The sequence below is a fragment of the Pongo abelii genome, chromosome 13, assembly GCF_028885655.2.
Source record: "Pongo abelii isolate AG06213 chromosome 13, NHGRI_mPonAbe1-v2.0_pri, whole genome shotgun sequence".
Taxonomy (NCBI): domain Eukaryota; kingdom Metazoa; phylum Chordata; class Mammalia; order Primates; family Hominidae; genus Pongo; species Pongo abelii.
Genome location: NC_071998.2, coordinates 43773208 through 43782502, shown reverse-complemented (window position 1 = coordinate 43782502; position 9295 = coordinate 43773208).

Below are 9295 nucleotides of genomic sequence, written 5' to 3'. Positions count from 1 at the left end.
CCAGTGACCACTTCTGCGATTGAGGAAGGTGCAGAGTGCTGTGTTCCCAGCCCTGCCAGCCATAGATAGCCCTGTGTTGTGGGAGAAGTTGAAAGTAGCAAAAAGGGAAGGGTCAGGAGGATGCTGGGCATGTAAAACAAAGATGCACATGGAGGCCCCCAGCCTCCGTCTAGAGGAAGATGAAATGTTTCTACAGTTCTGGATTTTCAATAACAACAGCCTTGATATGGGCAGCTTTTATTTTATTTCATTTTTTAAGAGCTGTATGGATTCATAACAGTTCAAATGATCATTTCTATCTCTATTAGACCCTTTTGTAAAAAAAAGTATGCCCACATGCCAGTAGCAATATTTAACAATTCAGAGTGCTACCATTAGTTAGTTTTGATTGACTTAGAAAATAATACATACATCATGTTTTATTTTGAGGAAAGGTCTGAGAGTAGTAATCAGATCAGGGGCAAAAAGTATTCATCTACTTCACTCTTAAGGATGGTTTATTGCTCCTATCCATGGGAGCATGGAGTGACCAGTAATATCTGATTCTTCTGGGACCCCAGAACTCCTTGCTGTTTTCCTGTGTGCTCAGATGTTTTCTCGTGCTAAAGCTATACATGTAAATCAAGCCCTCTTACACAGAGATGTGGACAAGAGGACTGATTTTTTTTCTTTATGAGTTATACTTTCAGCCCACATGTGGCTGCACATGAAATATCAATTTTTTCCTCTTTTTTACTTTGCATGACATCGGGCCTCTTCTCTATTTACACAGGACAGAAGAAAAGTTCGAAGAGGTAAAAGGGTCACTGGGCCCATTATCCTGGCTGTCTATAGTTTTCTCCAGCCATTTCCTGTCATCCATCATTGTCCTCCCTAAAAACTCATCTATGTCCCTTGAGTTTTGATTATTTTTCCTTAGGTAATGCCCCTTTTAGGGAACCTATTTGAAGATCATTATATTCTCTGCAAAGTAGTTTGGCGAGAACTTTCCCGTTGATCCCAATTTTCTGTCCACTCAGATTCTGTTTTCCTTGTTGCTGCCATGCAGGGAATATTTGCATTCTTTCTGATTGTGGGGAACTGTGCAGTAATCTTACACCATATGTATTTTTATATTGAAAGTCATGAGATCTTTATTTTGCATTCCTTAACCATGACCCATCATCCATTTCCCATCCTTCACAAGGGCAACCCGGGTCGGCATGCATCTCCACCAGAGAATTCCCAGAGAAGCTCGGGAATTTGGTCCTTTTATCTCTGGCTTTTTTGGCAAGGGGTGGGGGCTGGGTATGCTTGCTTATTTACATTGAGAGAAGCACTTTTAAGTTCTAGTCTCTCCAACTGTCTAACCCCCACATACTCTATGCTCATAACACTGATGCCATGATAGTTTAAGTTAAAAAATAAGCACAGACCAAAGGGAGTAAAGAAGGGGCCTAGATAGGAAACAAATCAGATATTGAAACACTTGTGCCTCAGCCACTCGTCTTTTCTCCCTTACAGAAGAAGAAATGTAGTGATGGATAATTCTGAGGACAAAGGATTTTCTGCCTTTTCCATTGCTGTATTCTGCAGAACACTGTTTCTAGGAGATGTCAAATAAGTTTTGGAAATAGCATATTGGAATTCACAGAACATATTAGCATATTAAAGGCACTGACGATTTCACATTAAATAAACCTGTTTACCTTTGTTTACCTCAGCATTCCCTAAACTTATTCGAGCTTGAAACATTTGCCCCAGTTTACCCAGGGGCGACCTGCAGAACGACATTCCGTGGACGACCCAATTAGAAGACAAAGAAACACGATTTTATTATCTTAAAAGTGACACACTCTTTGCAGACATTAAGGACAAGAGTTTAATTTCCTTCCTCACTTATTGTTCACTGCCTGCTCTCAGAGGCTGGAGCCATGGGTCTTATTGACTCAGAGGCAGAGCTCCGAGGGTGGGTTCTTGACATTTTGAGTGAGACAATAGGCAGACCAAACAGGCTCTATGGAGAGGGAAAGGATTTTTAAAACTTTCTTTAGCTCCAGTTTGACATATCTGGGGATAAGTCTGGTGGACTGGACAGAATTTTACATGAGGGACATCTAGGCAAGAAGAGGAAGTGGGAAGGAAAGCCCATTTCTTCTAGTGCTGGCAACATTAGGAGGATAATTATGGCAAGAAAGGGTGGAAAGTGAATTGATCAGCTCTGTTCCAATTTCCCCTCCTGGGCCTTTGCTCTAGAGACAAGGAAGGAATAGTGAGTAAATACGGAAGTACTCAAGTGCCCAATTCCTACAGGAGGCCTTGGGTTTAGCCGCTGGCATGGACAGGCAAAATAAGTGTTTGGAATTTCATTTTACTGCTCAGCTCTAGGTTTCTCTATGGCGTGGCTGACACCCACACGTTCCACAGCACTCAAGGGCAGATGAATTGTCAGCGAGCCTTGCTTGGGGCCAGATAGGTCTAGTGGTATTGCTCTACAGTGATTCTTAGTGTCACAGAGAACCAGGATGAAGAGGCTGACTCAGCCGCAAAGGGCCACTAGACCCTGATCAAGATGAGAGAAGCTGGCACACAAGGTCTGCCAGCCCTGCCTTTAGTATTTGTACCAGCAGGAATCGAGGGAAAAACAGGGGCACTGTGTGGTCTCTGACCCTCACTCCATCCTCTACAAGATCCCATGTGAGCCCTGCTGCTTGCCCAGCTGTGCACTTGATGCCCTGTTGTAGAGATCTGGGGAAAAGGGGCACAAATGATTGAGACATATATAAGGAAACATATATAAGAAACTATATTTTCTCTGCATATATGAATTTTAGTGTGATTGAAATTTCAGCATTGCTACGTAATTTTTTTGTTTTTTTGTTTGTTTTTTTTTGGTATCCACTGAAGCTTAGATGGGACCACTTAATCTCCAGGTATTTGTTTTCCCTCAAACTGCAGGATTGCCACAGCAAACCCAGAAGTGTGGTACTGTGATTATTGATTGATTGGACCATGGGCTACTTCACTACAGAGACCTAGTTTCATTCATCTTTCTCCCAACACATAGAGTAACACCTTAATATAATATGCATTCAATAAATGATAGTTGAAATGAATGAATGAATGAAATACACTTAGGCTCTGCATCTCAGTAGATGCTCTAGGGGGAAGCTCACCTATGGATTCTTTTTGACTAAAGGAAGAAATACGAGTCTTCCTTGGAGAGTTTGATGACAGCTACCTTTCTTCATAGGTCTATGTCCTTTCTTCTTTTCCTTACCTCTTCCATCTCTATTCAGTTACTTTCTTTTTACTCTGCCTTTTTTGGAAATGCGTTGGAGACGGAGGTAGCTGGCAGAATGAAGGAGTGGTCCTGCCGTTGAGTTTTCCCAAATCCTCCTAAACTGTCACTTAAGAAGATTCTTAAATGTCTATGGCAATTCTTGGCTTAAAGAAAAAATCAGAGCCCTCTGTTTATAGCATGATAATCTTACTAATCACTCTATGATTTTTCCTGTCTTTATCCTACCCTCTGTGCCCTTCCACCACTGTGAGCTCTACAGGCCAGATGTAGGTGACATGTCTTTGTAGTTTTTATACTCTCCTCTGTGTTCCCATAAGGCTTTTCTCATACCTTTATGATGACACATTTTGTTGGATTATAAGTGAACTGATTTGCATGTCTATTTTCTCCTACAGACTGCAAGCTCATTGAGAACCTTTGCTTTCATTGTTGCATCTTCATGTTTTATGGTGCTTCATACAATGTGGACATGTAATATATGTTTGCTGACTGATCAACCTGGATATCTTATGAATCTTTAAAAGCAGAAAAAGGGAAAAACTTACTTTCCCAATGTTTGTAAGTCTTTATATTTTTCTGTACCAACCAGCTCATCAAGCCTACCAAACTTCTGCCCTTCCTCCAACCATTCCTCTAGCTGAAGACATGTCAGAATATTTCCAGGAGCACCCAGGGGGACATTCAGAAATAAATCTATCTGTATCTTCCTTCTCTGACTGCTTTGATATGTGCCCCTCCCATATCACATAGCTCAGGAACAGTTCTACTTCCCTGCCTGGGGAACCTCTTACAGCTCCTGGAGATGCAAAGCTCTCAAGTTGCAAAATGGTGCTGAGTTCCCTTCAGATCTCACTGCACTGGAGCCATACTGAGATCCAGCAGAAATGTGAAGAAGATTCCCTCTTTTCTGCTTGTGTCCTTCCCACAAAAGCCAGAAGAGATGTGTGTTTTGGTAGCTGTCTCTGGAAGGGGGCTACTCCATGACCCCTTTCAGGTCTCAGTGCCAAAAAGAAGTCTTCTTTAGATTCCCAACTAGGGGTTAAATGCCTATGTGTACTCTTATCATACTTGTAGCTTTCTTTTTCATAATCTTATCATGATGGATTGCAAGTGCCGATTGACTTAACAGTTTCTTCCATTAGCCTGACAGCTCTATGGAGGCAAAGATAATATACTGCTCATTCTTGTATTCTCTTTACTCATCTTTATGTGTGGCATACAATAATGGTAATAATAGTAATAATAATAATACTCACAGTGAATATTTGTATTGTACTTTCTCTGGATCAGATACTCTTCTAAGTGCTTTGCCTATATTAGCTCATTCAGTCTGCATGACAACCCTTTAGGCAGATACTATTATTATCTACATTTCACATGAGGATAAACTGAGGTACAGAAGGGCCAAGTAACTTTCCTAAAGTCATCAAGCAGGTAATTGGTGGAGCTTAAATTTAAACACAGGAATCGGTCACCAGAGTTCATGTGCTCAATCACTGGACTACACTCCACTATGCTACACTACACAACTTGATACATTGTTACTCTGGATAAGGAGCTCATCTTGGAAGCTGACATAGACTGGGCCAAGGCGATCACCCTCTCCAGGGTGCTGAGGGGACTCCTAGCACAAGGAATAGAGAGCTTATGTTTATGGATGGAACGGGGAATGTGAACAGGATGCAGGACTGGAGAAGGCTAATAGAAGAGTGACTGGTTGGAGAACCCAGAGGAGAGTCGGTGGCACACTTAGCAGCTGGTATAAGCAGGAAATTTGAAATAGACAAAGAAACGCCTAAAGGGGATTTTTGGGTAACTTTCTTTGTGGGGCAGTCTCTAAAATTCCCCTGCCGCTTCTTCTAGAAAAGGTACAGATCTACATTATTCTTTAATTCAGTTTTTTTTTTTTTTTTTTTTTTTGGCAGATCTCACTCTGTCACTCAGGCCAGAATGCAGTGGTGTGATCATGGCTCACTGCAGCCTCGACCTCCCCAGGCTCAGGTGATCCTCCCACCTCAGCTTCCTGAGTAGCTGGGACTACAGGCATATGCCATTGTACCTCACTAATTTTTATATTTTTTGTAGAGATGGGGTTTCGCCATGTTGCCCAAGTTGGCCTCAAATTCCTGGGCTCAAGTAATCCTCCCACTTCAGCCTCCCAAAGTGCTGGGATTACAGGTATGAGCCACCGTGCCTGGCCTAGCTTCTTCTTTAAGGAAAACATCTTGTTAAGACTGGGCCAAGTGGAGTTCCAGTATTTGAATCCATTTTATAAGCAAGTAGTGAGGTGTGTAAGTTGAATGCTACAGCCTCAACTCTCTTTGAATCTCCTGGGGGAAGAATGAGGAGAAATGGCTCAGGCCAGAGCCTGAAGCTAGCTGTATCTAGGATTTCTGATCAAGTTCCCTTATGTTTTGGGGATGGGGGGACGTGTATTCAAGAAACTGTGAAAGAGAAAGAGGGAAGGAAAGGTTGAGATGGTGCAGAAATAAGAACAAGAGAAAGTGAGAGAGGATGTAGAAAAACCTGCTTCTTTGATTTGTATGGTGTGATTTCTGAAATTGCTCCAGCCTCTACAGGATTTATGTGGCTTCATTAATCACACTTTCTTTTGAAATGGAATTTTCTGCCTCAAAGCCTTTAAACGTTGACATTCAAATACAATATATTCTTTTAAAATCACCTCTGGATAAAGACAACACTGTTGAGGTAATTCCCCCAGATTGTAGGTGGAGTCTGGTCCTCTGATCTTGATAATATGCTGAAAATAGGACCTCCCTTCAGAAAACAGAGAGGTCTGGTAAGATTAGGATACTGGATGCTGACACCCTGGACCAGGAATCCCTGGAAGAAAAAAAAGAAAGAAAGAAAAAGCCCCTGGTCTTTGATGAACAACAAAAAAGCAGCGCCATCTAGTGGCAATTTCGCTTATCCCGGCGCGTCTTGACCGGGACCTCCCTGCCTGGTTCTTTGCTTATTATCAGAGGGACTGGAACACACAAGTTCACCCTTCTAGTGGCCGCATGACCTGCAATCAAATGACGGAGCTTAGGTGAAGACATCCGCGTCTTACAGCTGCTGCCAATCAGAGTGGCTCAACCCAAGGCATGTTTATTTTTGGTTGACTTTGGTATGCTGGGAAGTCCGTACAAAGAACATAGAACAAAGATTATGGCTCTGGGAAGGAAAGGAAGGGAGGGGAGTACCGGTCATCAGGATTCACACCAGATATACATCCCCTTACCTAATTCACATAATCTCCCCGGTTTGCTAAGAAACCAAAGTACAAAGAGGTCAAGTCCAAAGTCAAGGAGTCAAGAAAGGAAGGGAGGGGAGTACCGGTCATCAGGATTCACACCAGATATACATCCCCTTACCTAATTCACATAATCTCCCCGGTTTGCTAAGAAACCAAAGTACAAAGAGGTCAAGTCCAAAGTCAAGGAGTCAAGAGTGGCAAAGGAAGGATCTGAATCCAGGTCTCTTGAGAAAAGCTTTCTCTCAGATTTAGCTTTTGTCAGAATTTTCCTCCCTGCAAGGCCCACATTTCCAGGCCTTGCCACAGATCTTCAGCTTTTAGGGGGGTGATGTTACTAGATAAGTGATAACACCTTAGAACAGTTAGGAGCAAGGGCAGAATTGTCAATGTCTCATGCTTCCTATGGCTGAGCTACAGAGGGAAGAAATAGTCTCTTCGTCATCCCTCAATGCTTGGATCCTGTGGGTGAAATTGCAGCAGCTGTTGGTGGGTCAGCACTTTCTTTTCGCAAAGCCACCACCAGCTGACACTCTGGGTCCACTGCTGCTCCAGTGTCCTGCACCTTAGGAGCGCCGCCTCCCCACCACTGCGACCATGGGGCCTGCAGCAACAACCTCTCTGGCCAGCAGTACTCCCTGAAAGTGAATTCCATCCATTCAGATTCTGACGTAATAAAAATCATTTTCTATGCATTGGCATATTTTTATTGGAAAAAAACCCACTTATTCTTCATAATTTGGGAATAGATGTTGGTTTTTAAATAAGAGAGTATTCATTGTATGACTAATTTACTTTGAATTCAATTTATGACTTAATCAGAAAAATAAATGTTAATTTCTTTTATTTATGAAAGCTCACTAAAATGTAGGCATAGAAAATATTGTAATATAAACCCTTTCCAATTCAATAGGTTAATGGTGGAGATTAAGAAGATAGCTCTGACCAACTATACTGGAGGGAGCAAGCAAGAAAGAGGCATTTAGGTAAAGCCATAAGCTTATGGTAATAAAGCAAGCACATGTAGTTCTGAATTTTTAATTCAGGTACTCAATTACAGTTACATGGGTAAAACTTTTTTTGCTTGAACAAACTCTAGTAGATCACTGACTGCTGCTACACCAACACGAGGGACAGAAAATAACAGATTATACAGCGAATTAAGACTTCCTTTTGCCATGGTAGTTGACTCCTAGGAAGAAAAGAAAAAAAAAGCTTTCCTGACTTTTCAATGAGCAAATGATGTTATAATTTGAATAAATAGATCCAGGGTATGACAATGCAACTGCTGAAAACTACAGTTGTCAAAGCCATGTGATCAAAATCAGGATTCTGTCGTTTTTCTAATATTTCCTCATTAAAGACTTGTCAAGGAATCTAGTTGGAGAATGGCTTGCCTTTTCCCTGAAATGCTATTTATTTATTTATTTATTTATTTGAGACACAGCCTCATCCTGTCACCCAAGCTGGAGTGCAGTGGCACAATCTCAGCTTACTGCAACCTCTGCCTCCCAGGTTCAAGTGAGTCTCATGCCTCCACCTCCCAAGTAGCTGGGATGACAGGCACCCGCCATCTTGTCTGGATAATTTTTTTATTTTTCGTAGAGAGGGGGTTTTGTTATTTTGGCCAGGCTGCTCTTGAACTCATGATCTCAAGGGATCCACCCACCTTGGCCTCCCAAAGTGCTGGGATTACAGGTGTGAGCCACCAAGTCTGGCCCTGAAATGCTTTATAATTGACATTTTGGAGAGACAGTTTTTGTAAGATTATATCATAGTCTCCCTGATGTTTCATGAGCAGGTATTGGGTTTGGTATAAAATATAGACAATATAGGCATGGAGATAATGGGGCTTTGAGATATTTGTCAAATGATTCTACAAAATTTAAAAGCAGATAATTTCTCAATGTAATTCAAAATTAGAATTTTCTCTCATAACTTGGGCTTTAACATTTCTGAAAACTAACTCAATGTTGTGTTGGTTTTAGAGTAAAAACACATTTTAACAACAGCAAGAAGGAAACCCAATGTCAGCAAACTCTTTGTTGATGAAAACAACCATTGGTTATTATGACACTCAGTCACAATAACCTCATGAAGAGTGAACCAGGACTGCAAACTTGGACATGGATCTGGCCACTCAGTAGATCCTGACTCTTCTTCTACCCCTGGATTGTAGTCTACTTAATCACATTTTTTTAAAAAAAACTTCTGAAATCAATGGGAAAGAGTCCTTTTGCTAATGGAAAACTCACTCTAGAGAGTCTATCAATGGAGGCTGGATGGTGGGTGAGAGCACAAGGCAGCCTTAAAATAGTAAGAAGAAATATGATTTGTTGCATGCCTGCTAGGCACCAGTGTTGCATTTCTACTATGTGCTCCTGTTCTAAGTGGCTTTGGTTGTTTGTATATCATTCTTTTAATTCTCAAGGTAATATCATCTCCCCTCTCTCCATTTTTTTTTTTTTTTTTTTTTTGACTGTGAGAGCTTAGATAACTTGCCCAAATTCAAGTTGATTTATTTGGTAGAGTCAGGAAGATTTTGTGCTCTTTCCTAGCTAAGTTGGGAGCACCGTCATCCAGGGGAAAAAGGCCTCTCTTGGTGAGACAGAGGAGAGAAAACAGGAAGTGCTCCCCTGGTCCAAGCAGTTGCCCTGTGTTCCTATGCTCAAAGTTGAGTCCAGACTGATTGTCATATTCTGACTTCCCCTCCCCCACTGCTTTTCTTTTAAACAAGACAGTAAACTTGTTAGTAG